Genomic DNA, 12,799 nt, shown 5'->3' with positions numbered 1-12,799 from the left:
TGTGTCCCTTAATTCCCTACCCCTATATTGGAAACAAAAGCAAAAATAAATGGAATCTAATTGAACTTAAAGGAAACCATCAACAGGATGAAAAGACAGCTTACCAAATAGGAGAAAACATTTGCAAATGACATGACTGATAAGGGGTTAATATCCAAAATATATAAATAGCTCATACAACTTAACATCAAAAACAAACGACCCAATTAAAAAATGGACAGAGATCTGAATAAACACTCTCTCCAAAGAGGAGATGCAGATGTGCCAACAGGCACATGAAACTATGCCAAGCATCACTGATCATTAAGGAAAAGCAAATCAAAACCGCAATGACCTATCGCCTCATACCAGTCAGAGTGGCTGTCATTGAAAAGAACACAAACAAATGTTGGAGAGGACGTGGAGAAAAGGGAACCCTCATACACTGTTTGTAGGAATGTAAATTGGTGTAGCCACTGTGGAAATACATACATATTTTTCTGGGCTCCAAATCACTACAGATGGTGACTGCAGCCATGAAATTAAAAGACGCTTACTCCTTGGAAGGAAAGTTATGACCAACCTAGACAGCATATTCAAAAGCAGAGACGTTACTTTGCCAACAAAGGTTCATCTAGTCAAGGCTATGGTTTTTCCTGTGGTCATGTATGGATTTGAGAGTTGGACTGTGAAGAAGGCTGAGCGCCGAAGAATCGATGCTTTTGAATTGTGGTGTTGGAAAAGACTCTTGAGAGTCCCTTGGACTGCAAGGAGATCCAACCAGTCCATTCTGAAGGAGATCAGCCCTGGGATTTCTTTGGAAGGAATGATGCTAAAGCTGAAACTCCAGTACTTTGGCCACCTCATGTGAAGAGTTGACTCATTGGAAAAGACTCTGATGCTGGGAGGGATTGGTGGCAGGAGGAGAAGGGGACAACAGAGGATGAGATGGCTGGATGGCATCACTGACTCGATGGACGTGAGTCTGAGTGAACTCCGGGAGTTGGTGATGGACAGGGAGGCCTGGTGTGCTGCAATTCATGGGGTCGCAGAGAGTCGGACATGACTGAGATAGTGATCTGATCTGATATATATGCTGTTGCTGCTGCTGCTAAGTCTCTTCAGTCGTGTCTGACTCTGTGCGACCCCATAGATGGCAGCCCACTAGGCTCCCCCGTCCGTGGGATTTTCCAGGCAAGAACACGGGAGTGGGTTGCCATTTCCTTCTCCAATGCATGAAAGTGAAAACTGAAAGTGAAGTCACTCAGTTGTGTCCGACTCTTAGCGACCCCATGGACTGCAGCCCACCAGACTCCTCCATCCATGGGATTTTCCAGGCAAGAGTACTGGAGTGGGGTGCCATTGCCTTCTCCTATATATATATATATGTATATATATACATATATATATAATTTTGCCACTTGAAACAACACGGATGAACTTGGAGGGTACTTTGCAAAGTGAAATGTCAGACAGAAGAAAACAAATACTGTATGATATTACTTGAATGTTAAGTCTAAAAAATACAACCAACTAGTGAATACAATAATAAAAAAAAAAGGAAGCAAAGTCACAGATACAGAAAACAAATTAGTAGTTTCCAGTGGGAGAGAGAATGGGGGAGGGGTAACATAGGGTAGAAAATTATATTTTAAATTAAGATAATATTTAATTATTTAAATTTAGATATCTTTTTAATATATAAATAGGAAAGGCACATATTTATTGTACCACATTCTTTTAAGAACCTATGACAAATGCATTAGCATTAGTGGAATGCATTAGCATTAATATCTGTGGAAGAGCGCCATGTATGTGGGACTCAGATACATGGATTTTGTTAACTTTACTATACACTTTGATCAAAGACTCAATCCCTAATCCTGATCAGTCATTTTAAAAATTGTAAAGGAGATCTAAATAAGGCAATATGGATGAATCCTAGCAAAATAATAACCCGGTACACCAATGGTAAGTAATTAACAAATATCAACTCTGTGTGTGGGTTGTGTGCACTTGTGTAATTTGAGGGTGAGTAGAGCTAAGAGTCGGATACGACTCAGCGACTTCACTTTCACTTTTCACTTTCATGCTTTGGAGAAGGAAATGGCAACCCACTCCAGTGTCCTTGCCTGGAGAATCCCAGGGACGGGGAAGCCTGGTGGGCTGCCGTCTATGGGGTCGCGCAGAGTCGGACACGACTGCAGCGACTTAGAAGAAGAAGAAGTTATTAGCAAGGCACAGACCTCAGAAGGAATCAGCTACCGTACTGGCGAAGTAAAAACCAAGCATTTCCAGCTGATAAATATAGCCTTTACCTAAGGTTATGGTTAGTTGCACTAGTTCCTTTTATGTGTCTGTTTGGAAACTTTTTGGTTTGGAGATCATGCCTAAAAATAGACTGAGGTTTTTACATACCACACATAAGTTTAAAACAGCCAGAGACTAAACAATTCTTAAAGCAGAAAGAAACCACATTAAGTATACCTTAAGCAGAAGAATAACACACTTATATTTGATTTTTAGAAAGCTTTTGTTGATGTTTTTAGTAGCTAAGTCCTGCCCCACTCTTTTGCGACCTTATGGACCGTAGCCTGCCAGGCTCCTCCGTCCATGGGCCTTCCCAACAGTGGAGTGTGCTGCCATTTCCTTCTCTAGGGCATCTTCCCAACCCAAGGATCAAACCTGCATCTCCTGCATTGGTAGGTGGGTTCTTTACCACTGAGCCACAAGGGAAGCCCCTTTAGAAAGTTTATTGAAAGTCAAAGAGGAAAATATACTAGAACGTGACAACGGAAATCAACCTGTTTGGAGGCAATCCTAATATTCTAGAAAAATAAAATAATAAAAAGAATTCATGCCAACATAGAAGCAGATAACTAGAGAAGAAAATTGGATCCAAACCAATTAGAATCTGGATTCAAATCAATGACTAAATAGAATTACCTAGACTTGGTGATGGAATTAGATGTGATATCAGAGTTGAGATAAAGGAAGACAGAAATTTCACATGGGACCCAGTCTAGTTTGGACTATTAAGCTATCTGTAGAATACAGTAAGTCCCCTCCATGTGAACCTTCAAGTTGTGAACTCTCAAAGATGCACACGTGCATTCCATCAGCATCAGATGGGAATGAAACTGCAGCTTGCCCTCTATTTCCTACTGCTGATGACCCTTCAGGTCAACCATCTCCCACCTCCTCTCCCTCCTCCACTCAGTAACTCTTCTTGCCTGTTCACTCCATGTCAGCCCCTGTATGCCAGCTGATGTGCTATACTACTCTACTTTTCAAGGTACTGTACTGTAAGATTTAAAATGTTTTCCTTTTTTGTGTATGTTTGTTTTCTATGTATTATGCATGAAAAGTATTATAAACCTATTACAGTATGGTACTATACAGCCGATTGTGTTAGTTGGGTACCTAGGCTAACTTTGTTGGACTTACGAACATGCTCTTGGAAAGGAACTCGTTCATATGCGGGGAACTTGAAGAAGGAATTGCAGTCAAAGATGATGAGTTTGATTTTAAACATGTTTCTGAGATGCCTTAAGATATTCAGAAAGCGATTGAACACATGGGTGTAGATCACGGGAGAGATATTAAGGCTCTTAAAATATATTTTTGGTCAATTATTGTTGACTAATGGTTGAAGTCAAAGGGATGCATAAAGTCACAGAAAGCAAGGGCATGCACTGAGAAGAAGGATGACTGAGGACTCAACCTTAAGGCACAGAACTATTTCAGAGAGCAAGAAGAGATGTCACCTGGGAAAGGGACCAGCAATGATGGGGAGAGCAGAGAGGAGTGACCAAGGGTACCAACATCATTGTTTCTCAGATAAACAACGCCACTGGGTTAAAAGATGACTTCACTTTTTTTCAAGAATGGGGACACATGTGCATATTTAAATACTGAAAGGACATAACCAAAGGAATAAAGAGGAATTAAATATTAAGAAGAAAGGAGATAATTGATGGGGCAAGGAAAATCTGGATGCTAGTACCTGCTGTAATGAAAGGAGGGGTAAATAGAAAATTAGATATGATCTGACATGTAAGGGAGAGAAACTTAAGGATATTCGCCCCATGGCTTCAGCATTTTTTTTTTTTTCAAGAAAAGGACATATTTGTGAACTCTGGGTAAGTAAAGATGTCTCAACCTCACTTCAAAAGCACAGTTCATAAAGAAAAATGTTAATAAATTTGACTACATTAGAAGAAATATATTCTGTAAGCAAAAGATACCATATAAAGTGTGAGATAATTTATATACTGGGAAAATACATTTGGAACACAGAAGTTTTCCATTTCTGTTTACATGAGGACGGAAAGACTATTACTCCTACCAGAAACTCAAGAAAAAGCTGAATAGTATATAAAATCCTAACTTTTCCTTAAGTAAGCAGAGAGCTGAGGTCTCAAAGCAACCAACCAGCCTGAGCTCTTAGCAAAGATAAATTCCTCCAGAGAGCAGAGCTGTCTTTCACCAGAGGAAGGGATGTCAGGCTCCAAACAAGTTTGAAATGGAAATTCAATCAAAATATTTAATGACTTACTAAAGGTCAGGGTAGGTTACCATGAGCATATATAGGTACTGAGAGCCACAAACTCAAAGGTAGTTTGTATCCATCAACAGATTTTTTTCTTCATGAACCTCACCAGACGCTCAAGAGAAAGACTGGGAGCAGAACAGGATATGAAGAAAGCGTCCTTGATAATGCAGGACTGTGGGAGGCAAGCAGCAGGAAAAACACAGCACATCGCTTGGACCTGCCTCTCTCCAGAACAAAACTGGCCAACGCTGTTGCCATCAGGGCACAGGTGAAAGCTCATTGCGATGAGGGGATGGGAACAAGAGAGGGGGAGGAAAGTTTCCTGAGATTGTTTCATTCCAGATCCTCTATTTCTAAGAGAAGGAAAGAATCGCTGAGAAAGCCCTATCCATAAGGCCCAGGAGCTCAAGACAGCAAGGATAAAAACAGTCAGGAGAAAAGCAAATAAGCGATCAAGAAAACCAGACTCATATGATGCGGAAGTTGGAATTCTCAGAAAGAGAATACACTAAAAACCGTAATGGAGGAGAGGGAGGTGGGAGAGGGGTTCAGGATTGGGAACACGTGTACACCCGTGGCAGATTCATATTGATGTATGGCAAAACCAATACAATATTGTAAAGTAATTAGCCTCTAATTAAAATAAATACATTTAAATTAAAAAAAAAACTGTAATGGAAAAGGTAGACAACCTGCATGAGCAGATGGATACTTTTAGCAGAAACTATTGGAAAGAATCAAATGGAAATGCTAGGAATGTAAAATACAAAAATATTTAAAGACATCAGAACCCTGATCTAGGAAGTGCAGAAAGCACCAAGCAGAAGAGTCACATACACACAACCCCCGCCCCCCACCAATAATCAAACAAGAAAAAAAAAAAAACTTGTACATATATCATATTCAAACTACTATAAACCAAATTTAAGGAAAAAAATTTTAAGGTAACCAGAGCAAAAAATGCAAAGTACCTATAGAATGACAGAAACAAGAAAACATTTTGGACTGCTTAGGAACTATGTAAGTGACATATTTAAAGTTCTGAAAGAAGAAAAACTATCAGATGAAAATTCTATACAAAGTAAAAATAACCTATAAAAATTCAGAGAGACAAAGACTTTTGCCCAGACAAATAAAAAGTGACAAATTCATTACAAGCAGACCCGCACAGCAAGAAATACTAAAGGAAGTTATTCAAGCATGACATAACAGAGAAATAACTGGATCTGCAAAAGAAATGAAGAGCACGACAAATGGTATAAAGGAAAATAAATGTTAATTTCATCTTTTCTTACTTTGAGTAACTATAAAGGATAATTTCCCAAAGCAGAGGTTGGCATAATTTTCCTGTTAAGGACAGACAGTAAATATTTTAGGCTTTTGGAGTCACGGAGTCTCTGTCAGAGTCACTCAACTCTGATGCTACAGTGTGAAAGCAAATACTGAAAATACATAAACAGGTAGGCCTGGCCATGTGACACTAATATTTTATTTGCAAAACTAATTGGTATTCAGAGTTTGTTTGACCTGCAGACTAGTATCTACCAAACACTGGTCTAAAGCACAATTAGTAGCAACGTATTGTATGCTTCTAGCATATGTAAAAAATAACATCAGTAGCAAGATGATGAGAGTGAAGAACAGGGAGTTATTATTGCTTTTACACTAAAATGATAGGCTTCTCTGGTCACTCAGATGGTAAAGAATCTGCCTGCAATGGAGGAGATCAGCATTCGACCCCCGGGTCGGGAAGATCCCCTGGAGAAGGGGATGGCTACCCGCTCCAGTATTCTTGCCGGGAGAATCCCCATGGACAGAGGAGCCTGGTGGGCTACAGTCCATAGGGTTGCAAAGAGGTGGACATGACTGAGTGACTTTCACTTTCATTTTCATGCTAAAATGATAGTATACAATTATATCACTAAAATATGTGAAAGTAGACTATTTGCTCTTAATCCAACAACATCAATAATTACATTAAATGCAAACAATCCACAGACACAGATACTTCAGTTGAAAGAGTGAGACTATCAGCTTGGATAAAAAAGTAAGTCCTGACTATATGCTTCATGCTCTTCTATGCTTAGTTGCTCAGTTGTGTCCGACTCTTTATGACCCCACGGACTGTAACACAGCAGGCTCCTCTGTCTGCGGGGATTCTCCTGGAGTTGGTTGACAAGTATTCTGGAGTTGGTTGCATGCCTTCCTCCAGGGGATCTTCCCAACCCAGGGATCAATCCTGGGTCTCCTGCACTACAGGCAGATTCTTCACCAGCTGAGTTACCTGGGATGCCCTTCATAGTTATATTTATGCTTCATATAAATATGAAATTTATATATTTTTCCAGTAGTCATGTATAGATGTGAGAGTTGGACTATAAAGAAAGCTGAGCACTGAAGAAGTGATGCTTTTGAGCTGTGGTGTTGGAGAAGACTCCTGAGAGTCCCTTGGACTGCAAGGAGATACAACCAGTGCATCCTAAAGGAAATCAGCCCTGAATATTCATTGGAAGGACTTATGCTGAAGCTGAAACTCCAATACTTTGGCCACCTGATGCAAAGAGCTGACTCATCTGAAAATACCCTGATGCTGAGAAAGATTGAGGGTGGGAGGAGAAGCGGACAACAGAGGATGAGATGGTTGGATGCCATCACCGACTCAATGAACATGAGTTTGAATAAGCTCTGAGAGTTGGTGATGGATAGGGAGGCTTGGCGTGCTGCAGTCCATGGGGTCGCAAAGACTGAACTGAACTGAAAATGAAATATATGCTTCATAGTTATATTTAAATAGAATGACATACATAGGTTAAAGTAAAAGGATCAAAAAATATAAACCATGCAAACATTAATCAAAAGAAAACTGGAGTGACTATATTAATATAATTAAAATAGATTTCACATCAAGCAATATCAAAAGGTACATAACACACATGTGCCTAACAGCAAAGCTTCATAATACATGAAGCAAAAACTTAACTAAAAGGAGAAACAGACAAATCTTCAATGATATGCTTGGAGATATCAACATCCCTCTCTCAGTAATGGACAGAAAAAGTAAACATAAATCAGTAAGGATATAGTAGACCTAATAACACCGCCAACAACTTGACCTAATTGACATTTATAATACAATGAATTCAACAGCAACAGAATATATGTATGTATTTCAAAGTATATATGGAATATTCACTAAGATTATATCCTAGATCATAAAACAAACCTTAACAAATTGAAGAGAATTGCAATAAAAACAAGTGTGTGTATATAAATCACACTCACACTCATTAGAATCAGAATGAAATTACTACAGTACATATCAAAATATGTTTGAAGGGAAATTTAGAGTATTAAATGCTTATAATAGAAAAAATGATCTCAAATCAGTGATCTAAGTTTTCCCTTACAACTAGAAAAGGAGCAAATAAAACCTAAAACAAGTAGAAAAAGGAAATAATGTGTTCGATTAAGATAACCAATAAAGATTTAGTTTCCAGAATATTTTAAGAATGTTAGAAAAACAAACCCAAGAGAAAACACTAGCAAAACATGTAAATAAGTAACTCAAAAATATTAAACACAAATTGCCAAGAAACATATTAAGAGATTTTGAACTTTGCTAGTTATCATGGATGGAGAAGGAAATGGCAACCCACTCCAGTGTTCCTGCCTGGAGAATCCCAGGGACGGGGCAGCCTGGTGGGCTGCCATCTATGGGGTCGCATAGAGTCGGACACGACTGAAGCGACTTAGCAGCAGCAGCAGTTATCATGGAAAGGCAGACTAAAATTACATAACCATTAATAAGTAAAAATTTTGAAATCTCAAAACCTCAAATATTAATGAGGATTTGGAACAACAGAAACTTTCATGCACTGAAGCTGTTCCAATCATAATGGAAAATAATTTGGTAATACTAGTAAAGTTGAAAAGCAATTCTACTTCGAAGCATACATTTGAGAAAAATTTAAACAAATGCATACCAGAAGACAGTTGAAAGGATGTTTACAATGAATCAACTAATAATAAATATTGAAATAGGCCCGTCAATAAGAAACTAGAAAAATATAATGTGGTATATTCATCCTATATAGGATGAATTTTCATTTCAAGTATCAACACTGATTAACTTCACAAAGCATAGAGAAAAGAGAAAGAGTGAAAAGGACCATCAGACAGAGAGAGACAGAGAAAGACAGACAATGGCACTTATAGAAAATTTAAAAACATATAAAATAATATTCCAGTTTTGCATTGCACAGGGGTCCATACACATCATAAGTACAATCATAGAGAAATGTACAATAAACATTAAAAGAAAATTGTTATGATATTTGGGAGGAAGGGTGTGTGAGATGTGATCAGGAGGGGGATCAAGGGGACTTCAACTCTACTGAGAAAGTTTGATTTACTAAACTGGGTAAGGACTTGCCTGGTGGTCCAGTGGTTAAGACCATGCTTACAATGTAGGGGGCACAGGTTCAATCCCTGGTCAAGGAACTAAGAATCCACATGGCATGTGGCACAGTCAAGAAAATTTTTTAAAAAAAGAACTCTCGTGTGAAAAATAAAACTGGGTAACTGATATAAAACATCTACTATATTTTTCTTTGTGACTTTGGTATGTCATAAATACTCATGAATTTAACTAAATTATGTTCATGTGTTGAGAGGAAATAGGAGGAACACAGAGCTTTGAGAAGAGTGATGGAATCTTGTGCTGGTCTTTCTGAGCAGTGGGCAAGGAACAAGTAGGTGGGACAGTATGGGTCCATCTGAGCCTGGAGACACAGGTTCATGGAGACCTCCGTATAACTGTGTGACTTTCTCCAGCAGAGCTCATCAGCCTGGTGAAGAAGGACAGTTTAGTTGACATAGTGTTGGGGTTCTGTCTATAGGTGCAGTGAGAGAAGGGTATAATACTAATGTGGCTGAAAGGTTTCTAGGCTGGATTGGGAAGTCATTAAGGGGAAAGATGTGACATACTGGAAGCTGAGAGAAGAATTTAGTCCTAAGTGATAAGTCCAGGGAACATTTATGGGATAAATGGGTAGACAAAACAGGGTGGTGTTTGTGGTCACTAGCGTCCATAAGACAAAGAATTGATACCAGGAAGGATGCTAGCTGGGGTTATTCCCATGATCATTGCAATGGCCCAAGAGAATATATAGGCCAAGAGAAGACCTTGTGTCTGGTAGAAAAGTGTAAAGAGAACCGGAGTTTGGCCAATGAACAGGATCAACAGGGGTGGAGGTGTGGCAGAGCAAGGCATAACAGCTTAGGAGTAGTAATCCTTGTGAGATTTAGAGAGTTCTTCCAAGTTTAGAAGTAGGGTCAAAAATTTGAGCCAAGTATTTTAAGTGGTGGCTCTCAGAAAAATAAATCCACATGACCAAGAAACATAAAACAGTATTCTGTTGTTCTGTACACAAAATCAAAGGAGCAGCGTGATCATCAGTCTTTGCTTATAAACCGGGAAAAAATTTAAAGACCATTGCTGGAAGGGTGTGGGAACAGTGCCCTTTCTACAGTGTTAATTGAATGCAAAACTTTCAGATCAGATCAGATCAGATCGGTCGCTCAGTTGGTTCTGACTCTTTGTGACCCCATGAATTGCAGCACGCCAGGCCTCCCTGTCCAACACCAACTCCCGGAGTACACTCAGACTCACGTCCATCGAGTCAGTGATGCCATCCAGCCATCTCATCCTCTGTTGTCCCCTTCTCCTCCTGCCCCCAATCCCTCCCAGCATCAGAGTCTTTTCCAATGAGTCAACTCTTCACATGAGGTGGCCAAAGTACTGGAGTTTCAGCTTTAGCATCATTCCCTCCAAAGAAATCCCAGGGCTGATCTCCTTCAGGATGGACTGGTTGGATCTCCTTGCAGTCCAAGGGACTCTCAAGAGTCTTCTCCAACACCACAGTTCAAAAGCATCAATTCTTTGGCTCTCAGCCTTCTTCACAGTCCAACTCTCACATCCATACATGACCACAGGAAAAACCATAGCCTTGACTAGATGGACCTTTGTTGGCAAAGTAATGTCTCTGCTTTTGAATATGCTATCTAGGTTGGTCATAACTTTCCTTCCAAGGAGTAAGCGTCTTTTAATTTCATGGCTTCAGTCACCATCTGCAGTAATTTTGGAGCCCAAAAATATAAAGTCTCCCCATCTATTTCCCATGACGTGATAGAATCTTAGTTTTCTCAATGTTGAGCTTTAAGCCAACTTTTTCACTCTCCTCTTTCACTTTCATCAAGAGGTTCGATGCACGATACTGGATGCTTGGGGCTGGTGCACTGGGACGACCCAGAGGGATGGTATGGGGAGGGAGGAGGAAGGAGGGTTCAGGATGGGGAACACATGTATACCTGTGGTGGATTCATTTTGATATTTGGCAAAACTAATACAATTATGTAAAGTTTAAAAATAAAATTAAATTAAAAAAAAAAAAGAGGCTTTTGAGTTCCTCTTCACTTTCTGCCATAAGGGTGGTGTCATCTGCATATCTGAGGTTATTGATATTTCTCCCTGCAATCTTGATTCCAGCTTGTGCTTCTTCCAGTCCAGCGTTTCTCATGATGTACTCTGCATATAAGTTAAATAAGCAGGGTGACAATATACAGCCTTGACATACTCCTTTTCCTATTTGGAACCAGTCTGTTGTTCCATGTCCAGTTCTAACTGTTGCTTCCTGACCTGCATAGAGGTTTCTCAAGAGGCAGGTCAGATGGTCTGGTATTCCCATCTCTTGAAGAATTTCCCACAGTTTATTGTGATCCACACAGTCAAAGGCTTTGGCATAGTCAATAAAGCAGAAATAGATGTTTTTCTGGAACTCTCTTGCTTTTTCCATGATCCAGCGGATGTTGGCAATTTGATCTCTGGTTCCTCTGCCTTTTCTAAAACCAGCTTGAACATCAGGCAGTTCACGGTTCATGTATTGCTGAAGCCTGGCTTGGAGAATTTTGAGCATTACTTTACTAGCATGTGAGATGAGTGCAATTGTGCGGTAGTTTGAGCATTCTTTGGCATTGCCTTTCTTTGGGATTGGAATGAAAATGGACCTTTTCCAGTCCTGTGGCCACTGCTGAGTTTTCCAAATTTGCTGGCATATTGAGTGCAGCACTTTCACAGCATCATCTTTCAGGATTTGAAATGGCTCCACTGGAATTCCATCATCTCCACTAGCTTTGTTCGTAGTGATGCTTTCTAAGGCCCACTTGACTTCACATTCCAGGATGTCTGGCTCTAGGTGAGTGATCACACCACTGTGATTATCAGGGTCATGAAGCTCTTTTTTGTACAGTTCTTCTGTATTCTTGCCATCTCTTCTTAATATCTTCTGCTTCTGCTGGGTCCATACCATTTCTGTCCTTTATTGAGCCCATCCTTGCATGAAATGTTCCCTTGGGATCTCTAATTTTTTTGAAGACATCTCTAGTCTTTCCCATTCTGTTGTTTCCCTCTATTTCTTTGCATTGATCGCTGAGGAAGGCCCTCTTATCTCTTCTTGCTATTCTTTGGAACTCTGCATTCAGATGCTTATATCTTTCCTTTTCTCCTTTGCGTTTTGCTTCTCTTCTTTTCACAGCTATTTGTAAGGCCTCCCCAGACAGCCATTTTGCTTTTTTGCATTTCTTTTCCATGGGGATGGTCTTGATCCCTGTCTTCTGTATAATGTCATGAACCTCATTCCATAGTTCATCAGGCACTCTATCAGATCTTGTCCCTTAAATCTACTTCTCACTTCCACTGTATAAGCATAAGGAATTTGATTTAGGTCATATTCTCAGTAACAGGGTTTATTCTTATGTTTCATCTTTCAAAAGTAACTGCAGAATTAAACATATTTCAGGGAAAAATTTTTCTTTGGAAAAAAATGGCATAAGTTGGCAAATATTTTAGATAAAAAACAAAATCAAGCATATATTTAAGGTCAAAATCTTCTCTGTCTTCTCATGTGGATCCTCAACACACAGAGGATAACTCCCATTAGAGCAACAGATGCACATTCAGGGGCCATGATTCTGCCCAGGAAAACCAATTAACCAGTTGTGTCAGAGGACAATTCAATTCCCCAGGCCATCAGCATGGTTTTAGCACTAATATTAAGTTTGGTGAGGTGATGCTTTGTCATGAGAGGAATAAAGATGTGAGCTGTCAGGGCTCCACTTTGATCAGAAGTCCAGCTTTGGGGGCTCAGTATTGAATTAGTTAGCTATGCTTCCTTTAACATGAGGAAGCACCACAGACATGAAATAGAA

General features: G+C 39.6%; 1 protein-coding gene and 1 long non-coding RNA gene across 8 annotated transcripts in view; one reads left to right on the top strand and one right to left on the bottom strand.

Moving 5' to 3' along the window:
- Positions 1-12,799, bottom strand: part of INPP4B (inositol polyphosphate-4-phosphatase type II B) — an 855,034-nt gene that overhangs the window by 427,999 nt on the left and 414,236 nt on the right. The window lies entirely within an intron of this gene.
- LOC129630097 (uncharacterized) overlaps positions 3,149-12,799 on the top strand; it is a 48,177-nt gene continuing 38,526 nt past the window's right edge. Inside the window, exon 1 of the long non-coding RNA XR_008703521.1 lies at positions 3,149-3,274. This is a non-coding gene — a long non-coding RNA (uncharacterized LOC129630097). The remainder of the gene's footprint in view (positions 3,275-12,799) is intronic.

Source organism: Bubalus kerabau, chromosome 16 (genome assembly GCF_029407905.1).
Source record: "Bubalus kerabau isolate K-KA32 ecotype Philippines breed swamp buffalo chromosome 16, PCC_UOA_SB_1v2, whole genome shotgun sequence".
Taxonomy (NCBI): domain Eukaryota; kingdom Metazoa; phylum Chordata; class Mammalia; order Artiodactyla; family Bovidae; genus Bubalus; species Bubalus kerabau.
This window is presented reverse-complemented; position numbering and strand designations above follow the sequence as displayed.